The sequence below is a fragment of the Dipodomys merriami genome, unplaced genomic scaffold, assembly GCF_024711535.1.
Source record: "Dipodomys merriami isolate MVZ:Mamm:240054 unplaced genomic scaffold, mDipMer1.0.p SCAF_24, whole genome shotgun sequence".
Classification (NCBI taxonomy): domain Eukaryota; kingdom Metazoa; phylum Chordata; class Mammalia; order Rodentia; family Heteromyidae; genus Dipodomys; species Dipodomys merriami.
Genome location: NW_027203826.1, coordinates 18,255,181 through 18,276,611, shown reverse-complemented (window position 1 = coordinate 18,276,611; position 21,431 = coordinate 18,255,181). Strand labels below are relative to the sequence as shown.

The 21,431-nt window shown below is 43.7% G+C and overlaps 1 long non-coding RNA gene across 1 annotated transcript; it reads right to left on the bottom strand.

Annotated features, from left to right (window-relative positions):
* Nucleotides 1-1,294: 1,294 nt before the first annotated feature.
* LOC138835646 (uncharacterized) lies at nt 1,295-17,932 on the bottom strand. Its single transcript, XR_011374677.1, has 3 exons — nt 17,555-17,932; nt 6,308-6,388; nt 1,295-1,417 (listed from the first exon to the last, which is right to left on the bottom strand). It is a non-coding gene; the product is annotated as an uncharacterized lncRNA (long non-coding RNA).
* Nucleotides 17,933-21,431: the final 3,499 nt, after the last annotated feature.

Below are 21,431 nucleotides of genomic sequence, written 5' to 3'. Positions count from 1 at the left end.
GTTATGATTTGTGTCATCAGCAATGAGAGATACAAGTCCAGCACAACTAACCACACAGAAATTAGGCCCCAGTCAAGGCAATTAAGTGTGGAATAACGAACATGCCCAGCACTCTCTTATGTGGCTTATTGGGGAAACTCTACCCAGTGATGGGAGAGTGACAATGCCCTCAAGGAAGGTAAGTCATAGAGCCTGTTTAGTGACCCAAGTCATGTCACACTCTTCCATTGCTCCTGGGTCTAAGCTAGGCTCACTGTACAATCCATTCTGAAAGACTTGGGCCAGTATATGGGGCTTTGAGTGCTTGTGCTATTGCTTATTTGAATTTGGCCTATCACCTATTTCCCTGTGAATTCCAGCAATATGCCATCACCTTACACAACCTGGGTGTGTCCCTTTCTTGGAATCTGTAGGCGCCTGACTAATACGTCACCTGTTGAACCGCTCAGAGCAATCAGATGTTTCAAAAACATTTGAGATGTTATTTTGAAAACTGGAAATAAGAATTCCATTCTACAAAAGCTGGGTGTGGTGGCACATACCCCGGAATCCCAGCAAGTAGGGAGGCTGAGGCAGAAGAATCACCGTGTTAAAAATTAAAATTAAAATTAAAAAGGCTAGAGGTGAAGGGATAACTTTCCACAACAGTTTCTTGGGTAGTAAGTAAGTAAGATTCAGGAAATGTATTAAGTGGCAATAAGGAGAATATTTTTCTTCCATCTCAAATTGAGGAACTTATTATGTAGCCCATATAAAGTTGAAACTGGCCCCATATAAAGAAACATTGACCCAATAAGACACAGCCAATTTGGGAACTTAAATAATAAGCTCTGTGAAGTTCATGGAGGTTTTGGGAAGCCCTGGGTTCAATTCACAGTACTGAAGAAAAAAAAGCTCCAGCCTACAAAATACACCCAAAATATTAAACATCATTTAAATTAAACATTTGGAAAGTTAACTAAAATATGAAAAATGACCAATACACATAACCATACCTAAGCAATTGCAAAATGCAATATTCCATAATTATTAAAAATTGGTGTTTCATGGAGGGGGTAACAATGTTCAAGAGGAAGTGTACTCATTACCTCACTCGTAACTGTAACCCTCTGTATAGTATCTTTACAATAAAAAAAAACAATAACAATAAAGAAAAACCTATTGTATCCAAATAAATAAATAAATAAAATAAAATCAGAAAAAAATTGGTGTTTCATCACTTGGAAAACAAATGAACATACTCTCTGTAATGTGAGCAGATAGTATACACTCATTATTTCCAGGGGTGTCTAGTGGCATGTTCTTCCCTAAACATCTATAGTGGGATACCACCTTCAGACTTTTGATGCTTCACATTTGCAACTTACTCTTCTGATGTAATGTCCAAATCTCATTCTTCTGTGTCCTTTGACTTGTCCTGCAGGGAAGGGCAAACCAATTATCCTTTGCAACTTTGTGTTCATTCTTGGCCCAAATCTCTCTGTGGCCCCATAGCCTGTGCTGATGGATTCTGTATCATGCTTCTCGGTAGGTTTCCAAAGACATTGTCATCCTACCTTCATACCCACTTCCTGTGATGTTCAGCTGTCTCTTCTCTGCTTGTTCCCACACCACAGCCCTCTTTCCTTGGCATGGTGTCCACCATATATATTCCTCTTATCTAATGTCTACAACATACTCTTCTTCCTCCTGAAACCTGATTATCTCTAGCCCACACTGACCTTCCCTCTACCAACTCCACGGAGCTGATTGTTCCTGTTCATGTACCTTCTGAGTCTTAGAGGTCATCATTTCTGTACGGGCCAGACTACACACTGTACAGGCCACACAATAAACTCCTTGATTTTGAATACCATAAAACAACTTACCTTGTGGCCATTGTGCAAATATCCTGAATTTTACCTACTACCCCAGAGGCAGCTTGCAGAAGAAAGACTGCATTGGGAATCTTGTTTTGCAAAAAGGAAAATGAAAAGGATGTTTGTTTTAATTTCCGCAGTCAGTTTCTAGGCTGACAAAATCTGGTGAGTTACCACTAGAGGGGCTATACATCATTGCTGCTATTATTATTATTATTAATTATCATTTGGTATTAACAGGGTTTTAACTCAGGCTCATGTACTTGTTTTTTGTTTGTTTGTTTGTTTGTTTGGGTCCGGTCGTGGGCCTGAACTCTGGGCCTGGGCGCTGTCCCTCAGCTCTTCAGCTCAAGGCTAGCGCTCTACCACTTGAGCCACAGCACCACTTCCGGCTCTTTTCTTTTTGCTTATGTGGTGCTGAGGAATCGAACCCAGGGCCTCATGCATGCAAGGCAAGAGCTCTACCACTGAGCCATCTTCCCAGCCCCAGGCCCATGTACTTGTAAGAAAGGGACATTACTAGTTGAGCCCATTCCCAAGCCCTTTTTTGTTCTAATTGTTTTTTGTTTTTTTTAGATAAGGGCTTCTGGTTTTGCTCAGGTCAGTCTCAGACAAAGATCCTCCTACCTATACCTCTGACCTGACTAGGATTGCAGGCATGTGTTATCATTCCTAGCTTATTGGTTGAGATGAGAGATCAGAACTTTTTGCCCAGGCTAGTCTTGAACCACGATCATCCCAATCTCCACCACCAACTCTACTAACTATAAATAAGATTAATAACAATACTCAGAGACATAGTACCTTTAGCAAAGAAGAATTCCAAGACATCATATATGAGGAATCCAACTATGGACTAGGAAAAACACACTGTCCTAGGGCAGAGAGTTTGCTTCTTCCTGCAGCTGCCCCTCAATCACTACATTGGTTCTGGGCACACTCTCAATTTCTCTAACCCTATCTGGAAACAGAGCACATCAGATTGCAGAACCTCTAGAGTTTTTTCCAGCACAGAGATTCTGATGGTGTGCTAGAGTGCCTGGGGTAATGTCATGCTAAGTTAAAAGCATACCTAATGAGATAATTGCAAGTGACTTGGCTTTTCCATCTACTTTGTGATGCTTTCTATCTTCAGCAATTGGACACTCATCCCCTAAAAAGCTGCTTCCCTGACCACAGCGGGGCCTGGCGTTAGCTCCACCTTAAGACTCACAATCATGTTTCCCAACTGTTGCTTACTTCCTGTAAACCTTACCAACCAGTAAATTTGCTGGATTTTCCTCCTTCCTTGCCTGTTTCTTTTGAAATGGAACCCAAGTTTGTTTTGCTATTTTCATTCTTCAGCTGACTGTGGAAATGTTAAGACTCTGGAAGGCTTTCATTTAGCCAAAGCTGGACTGCTCAGTTCTGGGAAGTTCACCCTCTCACCCCTTGCACCGGGGCCCTTGCTGATGAGGGCTACACTCGCTCCTCAGGTGGGCACCACACAGAGCCCTCTGAAACCCTGGCTGTATGGGGCTCAAACCCTACAAGAAAAATATCAGAGAATGGCTTGACTCTAAATCAGTGAAGATGCTGTGTAATTGGGTCGTTTATGTTTCTTTTTCTGTTGAGTAGTCCTCAAAGCCATTCAGACCACACTGGCTTACAAGATAGGGTTTTCTCTCAAGATTGTGAAATCAGTCCAAGAAGAGCCACCACCAAGAGGTTGGCCTCAGCCTCCTTGTTGGCTTATGGACCACTTAGATGATCTATGGGACAATTTCCACTTCCAATAAGTGGGACAATACCTGCATGAGGAGAGTCAGTGGCCCAAAGATTTCAATCCAAGTCCCGGCTGAGAGTAAGAACTCCCAGAGAAGTATTGTTACAAACTTCTGAGTTTTACTAAATGATGCAACATCTGGCCACTCATAATTTTAGAATTAGAGTTCCCTGTGTTACCGAGGAAGCAGCTTCTGCAGTGGGGAGGGGAGACCAGTGGCTGAAGACAGGAAACCAGAAGCATTCGGACATGTCCCTAGGTGTCCATCTAACTTAGTGGGACAGTACCCCAGGCACAGCAACAGACACCAGAAACTCCGTGCTAGAACAAACTCAGGAGGACCCTAACCTGATGTGCTATTTCCTAGGTGAACTAATTGAGGGCTTAGCAAAATTGAGAGACTTGACCAGAACCAATGCAGTGGTAACAAAATGATAGCTTTTAGTTATCATGTTGTAGAGTGTTCCAAATTAAGCACATATTTTATTGTGTTTACAACTTTCTAATTTTCGCTAAAACAATTTTCCCAAAATATTTTCATAGAATTATGATTATCAGATAAATAACAAGGTTGATTTATTTCTTTATAAAAGAAAATCAAGCTGCAATTTACCAGAAACTGGTTCAATCTCTGACCAATAAAGACACCGAGGATGAAATAAAGAAATCTTCCTACAAAGAAATCCCGAGTCCAAAAGGGCTTCACTGGAAAATTCAACCAAATGTCCAAAAAGGAAAATAACTCCAACCTTATATTATCCTTTCCAGAAAATAATGTCTAGCCAGGTGACATGAATAGTGAATCATAGTCAGGCCAGTGTTTGCAAAAATTCAAAGGCAGAAATGAGTACAATGAGTACTACTCATTCTAACTAGGGCTCAGGGAACTTACTAGGAGAGAATTAGAAAATGCCCCTGGAAAGTCAGGCAATAGAAGCCTGTTGTCCTGTAAACAACTAGGAGCTAATTGTAAAGTCAGGTGAAGCCTGCATTTACCTGTGGTATAAATGAGCATCTGGGTTGTTGACGATGCTAAGATAGCATTTACTCTCTATGAAGGAAAAAATGTAACTATAGAATGAAAATACCAGCATCAACTGAGGGCTGTTTGCTAATTCCCTAGACACTAAAAAGCTCCTCTTATCTCTACAAGTGCCTAATCACAAGTTCAAGGACTCCTAAGATCCTAAGCCTCCACCTGGGACGGCAGGATGGTGAATATAAGCTACTGTTTGTTTCACACCTGAGCCCAAGTGTTCTTATTTATGATAAGAACATCTAATATTTATTGAGCACTCTGCCAAGTACTGTGATTAGCACTTGACATGAATTATCTCGGTTAATCTGCATATAACCCTGTGAAGCAGTTTCTAAAATCCATCTGCAGTTTACTGCTGAGAAACACACCCAAAAGTGATTGGGTCACTTATTCAATATCACTACTCAGCTACTAATGTGGTGGAGTCAGGGCTTGAATATATTTTCAAAAATTTTTACTCTAAAGGGGGTTGGTGCACAGCGGGGTTACAGTTACATAAGTCGGGCAATGAGTATGTTTCTTTTTGAACAATGACATCCCCTTCCTCATTTTCTCCCAGTTGTTTTTCCCTCCTGACTAAGACTTGAATTTTTATCCCTCCATTCTCCCAAGCTCTTTCCTTTGATGTTGTCATGCCCATGGCAGACATCACTAATCAATCATTGTATTTTCTTTCCTGCAGTCTTGATACGGCCTCTCTAATTCTTTCAGGATAGTGTCCTAGGAAGTCACTGAAGATTGAGGGGGTATATGAGATGACCTTAATTGTGGTTTGGGTGAGGCCATATCCAAGAGATGTCATCTAAGTTCATCTCTGGATTATGACTCAGCGCTGTAAGCCTCTGTAAGTGACACCCAGTGCTGACCTAGCACTACAAGTTGTGTTCAGACATATTTACTCGGAGTGTATGGCTTCCCCTGGCTGAACTATAGTGGTCATTTGTGGATGTAGAAAAACACATAAGGTGTTCAAGCCATCTGCAAGCTGACAATGAGTGTCTATAAAGAATAACATTGAGGAAAATTTTGCAGAATTGATTCCAGAAAGATTATGACCCTTTACTACATAGTCCACATATCTAGATTGCTAGAATTAACTCAGAAGGTAGAATTAATACACTAAAGGCCTCATTATTCCATATAAAGAGCCCTTAAAATAAAGATGATAGACTGTTACACCTTGCTCAACTGGAATCCCTCTTATCTCCAACTCCACACCATCAGAATTTGTCACTGAAACTTGGGCTACATACACAGTATAAGAGACGATTTGAAAGTGGCGTATGGCAATTTCTGGGCTGTGAGGAAGATAGGAAGCTGAATGCATCAAGCATAGATTTACTTAAACTCAGGGCCTGGGCACTATCCCTGAGCTCTTGTTGTTCAAAGCTAGCAATCTAACACTTTGAGTCACATTGCCACCTCTGGTTTTCTGGTGATTAATCAGAGATATGGGTCTCACCTATTTTCCTACCTGGGCTAGCTTTGAACTGTGATCCTCAGATCTTAACCTCCTGAGTAGGTAGGATTACAGGCATGAGCCACCAGTACCCAGCTGACTTACTCCTTTTGATCAGAGGGAGAGAATAGAATGAGCCACCCAGGTGGGAGGCTGTTTCCTGGGAAGGGAGGCTGGGTACTCACGGAGCAGAATCAAGACAGCACAGTCATCTGTCTCAGTGCTGGAGCAGCAGGCACGTAGAGGGATGAGGCAAAGTCTCCAGCCTGTGGGGTTCAGGTGGGCAGAAGTGAGTACTTAGAAGCTGTGCTGACATCAACTAGAAAATACCCAGGACTGAGACATGAAGGCCCAGTGCTGGTCCCAGGGAAGAAGAATGGCAGGAGTTAAGGGAAGTTAAGCTCAAGATTGATCTCCCTATTAGGAGTGATGGCTAGATAGAATCCAACACAGTAAACAGTCCAAAAGCCCAAATATATTGATCAGAACACTATGTGGGCCTAGAAGAAGAAGGAGAAATGTAAGCAATTTAGGGATTATCTGGGCAACCAGATACCAGCACACTGACTGGTAGTGAACCAGCCCCTGGGAAAGTAAGGGTTCTCAGCAGCTATGGTTGGCTCCCTCCCTGGACCTCCTGCCAATCTCTTGCTCCCAGCTCTGTTGGTCAAAACTCTGATACAAATCCCATCTCTGCTAGGTCTATGCCAGCACCTTGGAAAGGCCTCTAAGGGAGGTTATTTGGGTAGTGATAAGGAAGGAAGGAGTCATGTTCTAAACCTGCACACACACCATGTACATAAATACTCTATCTCATCTAATCTTCCAGGTGCCTTCAGAAACATTAAGACCACACAAAAAAATCACAACTCCTAAGTGATGGGACCCAAGTTCAAACTCATCTGTGATAACAAAGCTATGTATCTCTCGATGTATCAAGCTGCTTTTAAGAGGACCTTGCTAGCTGAAACCGAGAAATGCTGAAGACCCAAGAAAAGGATCTGATCCCCTCATCATCAAAGTTGGTTCAATTGCCTGCACAGTGGAACCTGGGAAGGTTTACAAATGATATTAAGAACGCCATCAGAGATCTGGCCTAATTGGTCTGTGACAGGGTCTAGGCATTGGTATTTTCCTTTACATGGTTTCCTGGTGATTCTAAAATTCCAGCTAGAGCTGAGACCCACTGACCTTCCTTGTTTCTATCCTTTAGTAAAGTTGAACACTTTCAGAGTCTGCTGGCACAAGAGAAGCTGGAAAGCCCACTTGAATTGGCTGCCATTACTCAGGACCCAATTCCTTCTTTGCCTAACTTCAACTTTGTTCTTGTACCTCTTGGCTCTGAGATCTTGTGTCACAATAAATGGAAACACCCAAGTTCATGCTCTAACCCTGGCTCTAGGTACGCAGGATCCCTGGGAAATTGACACAGCTGTGGTCCAGGAGTCCTGGAGCACCAGGAATCTCACAAGATGGAATTCATGGGGATGAGACAAATACTCCAGGTGAGGAGGGAACTTACATTCAGGGAGATCATTCCAGGGAGTGGTCATCAAGGCAAAGGAGCTAGGAAGGGAAATTTCAGGAATGAGATCCAGGGCAAACAGATCATAGGGGAGATGGATTTGTAGGGAGATCAGGAGGAGGTAGGGCTTAGAAAAAGTCTTCTCAGGTGCAGATGCTACCTGCTATTGACCAGAGAAAGACTTATACACCAACCAGGGTTGGTGTAAACTTAGCTGTTTACCTGCCTAAAGGAATTTGTATGTGGCTATTTGTAATGCTGCCTCACAAACGAAAGGTTTGGTGTTCAAAAGATTTCTTTTGTTTAATTTTATTTAAAAAATGTTTATTGCTACTCTAAAGGTGTTTACAGAGGGGTTTCAGGTGCATAAGTCAGGTAATGAATACATTTCTTTTTGGACAATATCACCCCTTCCCTTGTTCTCCCCCAGTTTTTCCCTCCCATCCCCACCCCCAAATTGTAGAGCTCATTTTCAACCCGGTGTTGGAAAGATTGAAGAAGTTTGGGTATTTATCAAGAAGACTGTGATTTTTTTCTTCAAGGTTGTCCATGTTTTGCTGTTTGTGGAACTTGCCTCTTTCTATACTGAACTGAGAGTCAAATAGATGACATTTCCTTATTCTGTCAGGAGAACTGGCCTTTCTCCAGCAGCTGGGAGCTGGCCCAGGGCAGCTTTGCACACTGAACTGCTTGGATGTCCAATCTCCTTCCCAGGGCCAAAATCCAGCTCACTTCGCTAAGTTCTTAACTTCTTACTGATTTCTCTCCTCCTTGGTTTAGTTGCCTTTCCCTCCTAGCTATGTTTTGAGTTTATTTGGCAATCTCGTCCAGAAAATGGAGTTTGTGGATAGGTCTGTTGAATTGAATAAGAATATTGAATAAGAAGTTCCAGAGTGTGTGTCACTATTTCTCATTCAAAGGCATAATCTGATTTAATTGACTTGTACAGAGGAGAATCACTTTCTGTAAATTGAGTGCACAGCTACCTTTCCTGCAATAATTATCATGGATAACCTGTGACTTAGGCAGAATTTTGGTCTCTAGAAAGAATCAGCACTTGGGAGGCTGAGACCAGAGGATGGTGATTTTGAGATCAGCTTTGGCTACAGAGAGAGATACTAAGGAAAGAAGAGAAGAATGAAGGAGGGGAAAGGAGGAAGGGAAGGAGTCATAGCCATGACCTATATTTGATGAATCCACTTCCATGTCCTCACTACTTCCCATTCTGAGTTTTGATATCAACTCTACAGTGGTGAAATAGAAAGTGATTTAAAAAAAATTTAATTAACCAGCTGCTGTGTCTTTTCCTAAAACAGGACCTTAGTCTTCTCCTCTCTCTGTGTTCTTTGAAAGGATCCTTCCCATCCATCCCAAGGGACCACCTGGAGGCAAGCAGGCACATGAGAAAGATGATTATAAGGTTTATTATAGGGGCCGTATTTCTCAGGAGAGGGAGCACATGGCCATAGTCCCTATCCAGATAGCAGGAGTCTGAGGGGAGAGAGGGAGTGGCCAGCTATAGGGCGGGAACTCCAGGGCAGGGAGGAGCTTAGGTATGGGTGGAGCTGAGGACTAAAGGTGGGCATAATGCTAACACTCTTGAGCTCCTCTGTGTTCTCAGCCTGATCCTGCCTCTCTGATTCCTACCTTTTAAATGACCATTTCCCTCTTTCAATGCTCCTACTGCTGCCACGGAGCAAAATCCCTCAAGGTCAACCTCAAGGTCATCCAAAGTCAACCTCCACATCCACTGGCCCAAAGGCTGACTTGGCCACCATGCTTGGTCAGGTTGCATGGATGGGAATCAGACATCAAGACTGAGTGTTCTAGTGTAAATCAGAGCAAAGGGGTCAAATTGTGTTCTGGGGGCAGGAGGAAGGATCTCAGGTGAGCAAGAACTTTCCTTGTGACTGGTCTTGAAGCTGAATAGACTAGGAAAAATGAGATATGCTCAGCTTACAGCAAAATACAAGAGATAGTCCTCCCTGTACTTCCCTTAAGATTAAGGGAACAAAAGTCATGTTGGGGGAAAAGAAGCAGGGTAACTTAAGGAAACTGAGGCCTAGTGAAGGCAACTCAGAAATATGGTATTTAAAAACATAAAAGTGCTATCTTTTGCTTCATGGAGAGACAACAGGATGCATTCATTCCTGAGGGAGATGTTTATGTATGTCTTCATGAAAAAAATGCTTCCCCAAACTTCAGCCACCTGCCCCAAAATAGCAGGGTACCTCCTTGTCTCAAGAATAAGGATCTGTTTTATGGCAAGATGCATTCTTACCTGGAAACTCAGAGAATTAACACCAGGTGTGGTAAGAGCAAAGACAAAGTACCTAGCTTTACATAACTTGAAGACAGTCCCCCTGCCTTTGCCATATGAATACTTCCAACAGCCCAAGGAGCAGTGTATTTCTCTGGCTGTCTCCTTGTGTTTGTTTCTCTGTGTCTCTCTCTATCTCCCTATGAGAGCATCCACACTCTAATAGAGTATGCCCCTGCCCTTCTGTTTGCTTTTTGTCTGCCTGCTTGCCTGCTTATTTACTTACTCAATAAAGCTCTGCCAAGTTTTCCTAAATACTGAATATTGGAGAATACATGAAATTCTAGCTGAATTCAACACTGAATTATTTGTACAGGATTAAACAAAGCTCAAAAGAATGTTCTAAATCTCTTGGGGGAGGAAAGGAGAAAGCTATTTTATGAAACTGAAAAGAAAAAAAAAAAAGATAGGGTGGAAACATTGTAAGAAGCAAAGGAAGCAAGTCTCTGATTTGGGAGGTTGCCAGAAATTAACAGTGGAGGGGACTTGCAGAGATGGAGCAGCAGAGAACTTTGGAAGGTTGTGGGAGCGGAGGGCGGGGTGGGTGGTAGGAGGGGTGGGGGGAAGTGGCGACATTGTGGCGATTAGATGGGCACACATGCACCCCCCACAAAGCTGGACAGTTGACCTTTGATGTAGTTAGAATCAAGTCTAAGCTTTCAGCGATAAGTGTGACCACCAGGTGGCAGTAGAGTAGAGGCTACAGGATGAGAACCTTGTCTGCAGGTATGAGAAGGAGCCCAGCAGCAAGGCGTTTGGAAGAGCAGAGGAGGATCCAAGGGTGGTGGTCAAGACACAAGAACACCAAGAGTACTTTGATCCTCACACCTCTGAACATGCATGCCCTACTGTTTTCCCAGTGACAAAATTCCCAGCCGGCCTCTAGTTAACTTTTCAACCAAATGGCTCTGGTGTGATATTGGGTAACTCTACGTGTCACTGACCTAAAAAGACACACACACACACACACACACACACACACACACACACACACACACACACACACACACACACACACACGCTATTTGCTTCCCTTTTCCAACCAGTGAAAAATTCCACGCTATGACCCCCCCCCCCCAAACTGGATGCAATATGTAAGAAGATCTAGCTCAGTGCCTAGCACACCAAACAGATGCCCAGCCAGCTTGGGCTCCTTTCCCCAGCCTTCCACTCCTTCCACTCCTCGGCCCCCAGGTGCCTCCATGTGACCCCTTACAAGTGACGCTCTGGGCCCCGTAAAGCCAACAGACCCTCCAGCCAGAGACCCTTTTGTCCTAGCATTTTTGTTGTTCCAGATTTCTCACTGTGAAGCCTCCAACAGCTGCCAGGGGCCACCCCAGGAGCTGGAGCCTCACAAACAGAGTATTATGCACAGTCCCTTTGCCCCACACCCAGCCTCCAGCCGAGCGGCCTCACACACCCTGGCCTGCCTCCCCCACCTTCCCACAATGTGTTTCTCATCTGCCTGGGAACAGTCACCAGCTCCTCTTTCCTGCTTGGTCTAATCAACTTGCCTCTGGGCCTTGGCTTCCTGGGTTTTGCACAGAGGTGATCAGATTGCAGGGAACAGTATGTTTTCTGCCCTGTCTCAGCTTGTTTTCTTCAGAGGCCAAGGCCAGCCAGCAGAGCCCGCCTTCCTTTTGCCCTTCTTGCCTTCTGAGCACGTGGCCTGACCAGCGTGAGCACCGGAGAGCGTGCATGGCCCGCTTGAGGGGCGTGTGCACTGGGGGTGGTTTAATACTGGGAGACCCGCAAGTGTGCTGCTGTTCTGGAGTGCAGGCGAAAGGCCCAAATGGGGAATTTGTACAGCCCAGTTTGGGTCTCGATCTCTGAGAATGTTTTGCTTTTGCTTTGCTGGAATTGTGAGTCCCCGCCCTCCCCTCCCCCTGCTGAGCTGTCTTTTCTGGGTCAAGCCCTGTAAATTTCTGGTTCCTCTGAGTGTAAACAGCATGGGTTTCCAGGCGTGCTGCTTCTAAAGTGCAATTAAAAAATAGAAAAGTAATATCAATGATAAAGGTAGGGCATGCCTTCTGGGAAACGTGAATACGATCTTTACTGCATCTGCTACCTTCAGCTATTTTTCCACTCAAGGCTGGCACTCTACCACTTGAGCCACACCTTCACCTCTGGCTTTTTGGTGGTTAATTGGAGATTCGAGTCTCACACCACTTTCCTGCCTGGGCTGGCTTTGAACCGAGATCCTCAAATCTCAGCCTCTTGAGCAGCTAGGATTCCAGACCAGAACCACCCACACCCGGCTCTTCTCCAGGTTCATTCTTTCTTATTCTTGGCAACAGCAGATAAGGGATCAGCTATGGGGCAACAGGAGAAAAAAACTATTAAAATAAATATTTTCAATAATAATATTGAAAGTTAATCATTGAAGCTTAGGTATGTTTATCCTTGGAGGAGCTGGAGTCACTGTGTCTCCACCAAAACTTCTAGAATCTGTAGCAAGGCAGCTTTGGAGAAGAGGGTAGGTATGCCTCCTGCTCTCTCCCTCTCCCCTCCCCCCCCTCTCTCTTCACTTCTCATCCTAGGACCTTATCACTTCCATTCTTTCTTGGTACTTGCCCACAGGAAAAGGCTTAAAACCAGCAACTGGTATCTTGTGTTAATAAAGAAAACCAATCACAGTAAAACTCATTCACTTGAAGCGCTCTAACTTGAGCTTTCTCTGGTAGATGAAGAAACTCAAGGATGAGTGGCGAGGCCTCACCTGAGCCTCTTGGGCAGAGCTGGGCAAGGATCCATTCTCCACAGTCCCGGGAAAGAGCTCCACGACCTCATTCCCGTGGATAGAAAGAAGGCCTCATTCCCTGTCTTCATTTGTCATGAATCCCACTCTGCAGGGGGTGGGATCCTACACAGAGCCTGATGGCCAGAACTGGCTAGAATAGAAGCTTGCCACATGTGTTAAGAAGTATAAGTGTGGAAGACAGGAAGTGGGGAGCAGCAGGGCCTCAGGGATCCTGGAGTGACTGCTATCCTTCACAGCAAGGCAAACCGAGTCTATATGTTGGGTGCACCATGGGGTGGCTGCCCCTGTGGAGGGGCCTTAACCCAACAGCAATCGTGGACATATAGTACAGATTCCTTGGGAGCCTTACCTGTTCTGTGTTTGACTTAGAGATTGACTCCTAGCTCTCTGTACGCAGCTACATCCCAGGGAAGCATTGTGACTGTCTGAGGTCCCTCGAAGATAAGATACAAAGTCAAGCCAAAGAACTCTGACCTGTGTCCTGCTGCACCCGGGCCTCATGTCTAACCAAAGACAAATCAAGATGGAAAGTGAGGGCCATTTATTTCTAATGTGGGATTTTAAGGCAATGGTTACAATAAGTCAAGATTGGCACGTGAAGCGCCACATTCAAAGCCATTTGTAAACATCTAAAGCTGTGTTGTCTGCAAGCCACAGACTTCGCCACCACAGAGTTAATAACAGCTCAAGGGGGAAGAGGAGAAACACTGGGGCAATCACATGCAGGTCACTTGTAAGACACGGGACACCCCCGATGCTGTCTCTTGGACTAGAAGTAGCAGTGGAATGGCTGCCATTTTGAATGAGGACTGGAGTCAAGAGCAAAGGAAGCTGTTTATGGGGCAGTAAGATGTTCCCAAAGGGCAGCCCTCCCCTCTGACTATCTCCTTCCTGGCCCAGTAGATTTCTTTTTTTTTTTTTTCTGTAATTTTTTTTTAATATTATTTTATTTTGTTTGAGAACATACTGTACAGAGGGGCTACAATTACATGGGCAGGATAATGCATACATTTCTTACCAAGCATTGCAGCCTCCTCCTTTGTTTACCCTTCACCTCCCTTCCCAGCCTCCCCCCTCCCCCCACCCAATTATACCCCCCTCCCGCCCCCCCACCGACATTGTAAAGCTGTTTTTGACATGACATTTTGTACTTCTCATTGTTGCAACAGGTCCACCTGAATCCTTAAACGACTTGTTTGCCCCCATCTCCTCCACATGTTATACTGACATCAAATATAGTGAAAGCGGGGGTTACACTGTGGGGGAGGGACATACAAAGCAACAAAGAAATAATCTTATAAATGCGTTAGAAACATATGCATGAAAGAAACGAAAACATTAAAATACATATTTAAGGGTTCATTTTCCTAACATCACATTATCTGACCTTTTCTGCTTGACTCATACCTATACTAGATATTGCAAATAAGGGAAACCATGGGACCTATGCTTCTTTGGGCCTGGCTTACTTCACTTAATATAATTTTTTCCAAGCCTTTCCATTTCCTAACAAATGGGGAAATGTCATTCTTTCTGATGGAGGCATAGAATTCCATTGTGTATATATACCACATTTTCTTGATCCATTCATCTACTGAGGGGCATCTGGGTTGGTTCCATATCTTAGCTATGGTAAATAATGCTGCAATAAACATAGTTGTGCTGGTAGCTTTAGTGTGGTCTTGTTTGTAAACATTTGGGTAAATGCCCAAAAGTGGGATTGCTGGATCATAGGGGAGATCTATGTGAAGTCTTTTGAGGAACCTCCATACTGCTTTCCAAAGTGGTTGAACAAGTTTACATTCCCACCAACAATGAAGTAAGGTTCCTTTCTGTCCACATCCCCTCCAGCATCTGTTGTTGTTAGAGTTCTTGATTTTTGCTGTTCTAACTGGAGTGAGGTGATATCTCAATGTTGTTTTGATTTGCATTTCTTTTATGGCTAGGGATGTTGAACATTTCTTCATGTGTCTGTTGGCCATCCTTCTTTCTTCTTCAGAGAAGCTTCTCTTTAAGTCTTTCGCCCACTTATTTATTGGGCAGTTGTTTCTTTGAGGATTTGTTGTTGGGTGGTTTAATTTTTTGAGTTCCAAGTATATTTTAGATATGAGACCCTTGTCCGTTGTATGGCTAGTAAAGATCTTCTCCCAATCTGTGGGCTTTCTATTGATCTTGCTAGCTATGTCATTTGCCCTGCAGAAGCTCTGCAACCGTATGCAATCCCATTTGTCCAACCTTTCTTTGATTTGTTGTGCTTCCGGGTCTCTATTCAGAAAATTTCGGCCTGAGCCAAGGAGACCTAGGGTTTCTCCTATTCCATCCTGTAATGTTTTCAGAGTGTCTGCTTTGAGTTCAAGGTCTTTGATCCATTTGGAGTTGATTTTGGTGCAGGGTGATATATAAGGATCTAGCTTTAGTTTTCTACACTGGCCCAGTAGATTTCTATTTCTTGTCCTCGAGACTCTCAACTCTGTGTGTGGTACTCAAAACCTCAGGTAACAGACCCTGACATGGCTGACTATTGTAAGGTGCATTATTCCAGAAGCCACATTATGGCAGATGGCATATTAGAGTCTCTTTTTTTGTCAGTCATGGGGCTTGAACTCTGTGCCTAGACACTGTCCCTCAGTCCTTCAGCACCAGGCGAGCACTCTACCACTTGAGTCACAATACCACTTCTGGTTTTCTGGTTAATTGGAGATAAAAAGTCTTATGGGCTTTCCTTGCTCAGGCTGGCTCTGAACTGGGATGCTCAGATCTCAGCCTCCTGAGAAACTAGAATTACAGGCATATGCCACCAGCACCTGGCTGGAATCTTTATTATACAGTTAGCAGGCTGCAGGCAGCCAGCTGTTACAAATGCCTGCAGCCCCCAAATACACATAACACAGTTAGGAAACGGGCTAGAGAGGAAAGAAAGAACAAAGACAATATCAACAAACCAATTCAGCTCCAATGTGGCCAATATGGCACTGTCCAGACCTGACCTATTTACTTCACCACCATACCCGCAAAAGCTTGGTGATACCATTTAACACATCACCACTTTCCGCTAGGCATACTTTTTGGGTTTTTTTGTAATACTGTGCACTTGCTAGACATGCACTCTACACTTGAGCCATAGCCCTGGTTCTTTTTTCCTTTAGTCCCTTTAGTTGAGATATGTGTCACTTGACAAAATTCAGGGACAGCATTCAGACCCTGAGTTCAAGATCCACACCCCCCACCCCGCCCGCACACACACACACATAACACACACACCACACACAGTCATTCCTATTCACTGGAAGGTAGTAAGAAACATGCCTTTTTTTTTTTTAAGTCGGTCATGGGGCTTGAACTCTGGGCCTGGTCTACCCTCAGCTCTTCATTCAGCTCAAGGCAAGCGCTCTACCACTTGAGCCACAGTGCCACTTCCGGTTTTCTGGTGGTTAACTGGAGATAAGAATTTCACAGACTTTCGTGCTCAGGCTGGTTTTGAGCAGTGATCAGATCTCAGCCTCCTGAGTAGCTAGGTTTACCAGTGTGAGCTACCAGTGCCTGGCGAAAGATGCCTTTTAAATTAACTATTTTTCTCCATAAGAAATTGGTTACTAAGAGTTAATTCCTAACCCTAATGATATAAGTGGCTTTTGTCCATAGACTCTCCTTTTAATAAGTCATCTCCAGAACCTAGCTCTGGAATGTGCTGAATTGTCTGGTAATGTTTAGAAAAGTGAGGGGAAATGACTTTTTCACTTACTTACTGATGCATTCTGGTTTAGGAGAAGCACTTATAAAGATATTTGATTTTCTTTTCCAAGGATTCCTATCTGCACAATTTTGAGCTGCTTATTCAAATGAGTTCATAAACATGTACTTCTGATAGCAACTTTTTAATGTTTGAGTTTGGTTAAATGCTTGGATGATCAGAAGATACATTCCCAGGTCCCTGATATAACTGCTAGCTCCCCCTAAATGAGCATGAACTATGGTTTTTCCAAGAATAAATTATTTCATTCTCAGAGTAACCCACTGTCTTAGCTACTCTGTCCCCATTACGCAACTGGGGAAAACTGAGGCTCAGTGGTCATATAAGCTAAGATGACACCACTAATTATGGGTTGGAGAGTAAACGTCAGATGTGTTCCAAGCATCTCTTTCCAATCCATGGGAGAAACAAAGAGAGGCTACAGCCCTGACCTGACCCTTGCCAAGAGCCTTGCCTTGCAGGGAAACAGGGTAGAATGTTCTGTCCCCCATTGATTCCTATCAGCCCCCTACCTGGAAACCTAAGTAGTGAGCAAAGGAGCCTTGGGCACAGGTGCATGGGACAGTACATGGAGGAGCATAATGATCCTAGCACCTAGAAAGGAGTTATAGTACCTCCTCCTACCTTCTACACTCCTTTTACCCTCCCTCCCTCCCTTCCTTCCTCCCTTCCTTCCTTCCTTCCTTCCTGCCTTCCTTCCTTCCTTTCTTCCTTCCTTCCTCCTTTCCTCCCTTCCTCCCTTCTTCCTTCCCTCTTATTACTGGTATTGCCCTTTAGCTACAGTTTCTACCTTTCCTCTTTTTTTCAGCCGGCCGTGAGGCTTGAACTCTGGGCCTGGGTGCTATCCCTAAGCTCTTCAGCTCAAGGCTAGTACTCTACCACTTTGAGCCACAATGGCACTTCTGGTTTTCTGGTGGTTAATTGGAGATGAGTCTCACGGAGTGGAAGTTATTGAGAAATCTAAAAGTAAGGGGCTGGCTATGGGGAGATGAACAGAGGCAAGAGTCAGGGCTGTAATCTAAATGAGGGATGCAGCCAAAAAATTCAAGAGTAAGCAAACACTTGCATATCTTACCATGTACTGCTTAGGTGCTGGAACAGGCGTAAGATGTGCCATGGCCTATGGCCTAATGATGGGTTCTGGAGACTGGAGACTTAGTATTTGAGGGGGGTGGAAGGGTCTCGTTAGTATTGTGGTTATCTGAGATCAAACTTCTGACTTCTGATTGTTTTTGAGTGCTGATATTTTTCAAAACAATTTAAAAATATTTTTTAAAAAAAGCAGGAAGAAGGCTCTGAGGAGGGTTGAGTTTATAGTGAGAATTGTGGGCAAGGAGCAGAATGTAAGGCTTGAAAAACATGCTGTTTGACCAGAAAAGAAGCTCCTGCACATGTATGGCCAAGGAAAACAGGGCTGCTGAAGAGAGTGGGGCCATTAAAAAGAAGTCAAATATTTTACGTTGGGACAACAAGAAAGGTACCTTAATGCGTCTTAAAAATTGACCAGATATCACCTATCTCAGGCTCAACTATATAATTTTTAAGCTTCACTTGAAATACTTTGCTTTGGCAGAGGGCTCTAGGGTAACCTAGCAACCAGACTTTGGTTTGAGCTGGTTACAGACTTTGATGTCATTCTTGGAATGCTAGTTTTGATAGTATATAGAAAGCATGAGTTATGACATCATAAAGGCTTCCACCAGGATTTCAAAGGCAGACCTAAGAGGCCAGACAAGAGGCCAGAGTCTTCCTAGGCAGCAACTAAGAAAATACACGAAACTCAAAAACACAGTGAAAACACCAGGAAGTTAAGGATGCCAGGAAACTGTAGAATTTGTGTTGATGAGACCCACAGGCATTTCATGGATCTGGCCCAAGCAACAGGAAATGTAGGCTGCGAGTGACAAAGCCACAGAACGCTGCTACTCTCACCCTATGCTGCTTACTCCATAGCAATATGTTCCTACAAGATTTAATGCTTTCCCTGCCTCTCTTCTGTATGCTTTTGTCCCTCTCTCCCTACTGAACCTTGGTTTTCCCTACTTGGAATGGGAATATACTATATCTTAAAATCATGTAACTTGTGTGTGTGTGTGTGTGTGTGTGTGTGTGTGTGTGTGTGTGTGTGTGTGTGTGTGTGTGTGTGTGTGCAGGTATTCAAGCTTGAACTCAGCCTCCAAGTTCAAGTCTAAAGGGCTCTCAGAAGGCTGAGATCTGAGGACAGAAGTCAGAAATCAGCCAGGACAGATAAGTCTGTAAGACTCCTATCTCCAATTAACGAGCCAGAGCTTATATTCTTGCTTGCCTTTCTTGCTCAAGACTGGTGCTCTACCAATTGAGCCAAACCCATGGGTGATGAGTAAGGCACACGTCTGGAAAAGTGTGTGAGGATGTTTCTACAGAGGATTAACTAAGGCACAAGAACCATCTGAACGTGGGTGGTGCCATCCTGTAGGCTAGAGGCCCATGTAGAATAAAGGGGGAACAAGGAGAAAACTGAGTAGAGCAGGATTCTGTCTCTCTGCATCCTAGTCACCAAGCGGGTGAACTGCTCTGCTCTGCCCTACCCTTCTGCGATGGACTAAAACCAAGAGCCAAAATAAATATTTCTCAATTAAATATTTTCATCTGGTTTTTTGCTGTATAGATGCAAAGAATAATGAAGTCGCTCTGATTAATGTGTTTACTCTCTGTCTGCAGTATGTATTATAGTCTTAGGACTGGCTGTCCCCACCTGGCCTTGATAAAATGATTGATTATAGAAAACATCCTTGTGGACTCCAGTTCAGTTCATCTCTTTGTTTTCCTTGTGTTTCAATAACTGAGTTTTGCTGGCTTGGCGTGTGTGTGTGTGTGTGTGTGTGTGTGTGTGTGTGTGTGTGTGTGTGTGTGTGTGTGTGTCTGTACAGGCTTGAACTCAGGGCCTAAGAGCGCTCTCTCTCTCTCTCTCTCTCTCTCTCTCTCAAGAGTAGCACTCTACCACTTGAGCCACTTGGCTCTTTTTGCTAGTTAATTGGAGATCAGAGTCTCATGAACTTTCCTGCCTAGGCTGGCCTTGAACAGTGATCCTCAAAACTCAGCCACCTGAGTAGCTAGGATTACACGGGTAATTCACCATCAACACTTGACAAAATTTTGGTTTCCTTTAGACTTAGAATGTTATGCTCTCAGGTCTTACATTTCCAGGCTCATGTCCTTCATATGGTACTTACCACTTCTCTGTTGGGTTTTTGTTACAGTATCTCTTTGATATTTCTTCTAGATGATGGCTACTTGAGAACAGGGTCTATACATATTCTCTAATGACTTGCATCTGCTTAGGCACTTACATATTAATGAATGGGTATATATATAATATATCATATATATTATATATATGGTAATAGTTAACTTCCCTGGGATATTTCTATTTCTTCAAAACAAGATAATACCAATTGCTTTAAGAATCCAAGTGAGTTTATACAAGGTAAGGATCAAGGTTTATGCTTTCTATCTGAAAACCTTACTGAAACCTCTGATATTTAATTGGCTGCTGAAGATTGTAGAAACATGCCCAGGCTGCTGTGGCTTATACCTGTAAATGTAGCTACTCAGGAGGCTGAGATCTGAGGAAAGAGGTTAGAAGTCAGCCAGGACAGATAAGTCTGTGAGACTCTTTTTTTTTTTGTCGGTCGTGGGGCTTGAACTCTGGGCCTGGGAGCTGTCCCTCAGCTCTTCAGCTCAAGGCGAGCGCTCTACCACTTGAGCTACAGCGCCACTTCCGGTTTTCTGGTGGTTTATTGGAGATAGGAGTCTCACGGTCTCTCCTGCCCGGGCTGGCTTTGAACCGCGATCCTCAGATCTCAGCCTCCTGAGTAGCTAGGATTACAGGCGTGAGCCACCAGCGCCCGGCTTCTGTGAGACTCTTATCTCCAATTAACCAGCCAAAAGCCAGAAGTGGCTCAAGTGGTAGAATGGCAGCTTTAAGTGAAAAGCCAAGCAAGAGTGTGAGGTTCCAAGTTCAAGTCCCAGTTCTGGTACTTTGCAGGAGAACATGAAGTTTTCTCAGAAAGATCTTTTTCCTGGACCATAGCTAGATTTTTTTGGTAATGTGACTTATTTCAGAAGTGTGTTACTTTGCTTAACTTTAATATGAAAATATTCTTCTGCTTTCAGTATGAAGATTGCAGTTGGCATTCCTCCAAGCGTTTAGATTTTAATGAGATGTGGTCACCGCTTATAACATTACTATCAGCAAAATCTCAAAAATGGCAAGAGAAACTAGGCATTTATTTTTGCCCTGAATTTACAGACTACATGAGTTGGCCTGAATTTCTGGTCCGTACTGCATGCAGTGTAGATCTGCAAACCACAGCGGTTTAGGGGACATGGCTCAAGTGGTAGACCAACTCTCTAGCAAGCATCAGGTCCTGATTTCAAATTCCAGTATAGACAGGAACAAATAAATAAAACCTGTAAAGCACAGCAACCGTTATGATTAGTTCTGGCTGAGCATTCATTCCTTACAATGCATCCCAAGTATTTTGGCTAACATTAAAGTATGTTGCGCATCCACCTGCAGCAGGTGTTGTACAGAATGATAAAAGGCTCAATTTAAAGGGAATTCAAAGGCCTTAGAGCTGCCTTTCACATCTCAAATTGCTCTTTCTAGAGAGACCTGATGATGTACAAAGAAGATAGAGAAACCTTGGTTAGCCAATCGTAAAGGCTCACATCATATTTTGTTACGTGTGTGATTCATTTGATTACTTTCTTCAAGGACATAACAGGGTGTTTGTAATAAGGGCTTTTAGATCATTTTAATCTTTAGTCTTTCTTCCTACCATATTATGGAAATTGTCTCTGTGTCATATAGATCAGGACTCCAAAGCTATTCTAGGGGTGGCAAAGAGAAAAATGAATGTGAAAAGAATCACCCAAGGGAAGACAGGCATGGTGGCTCAGGCCTGTTA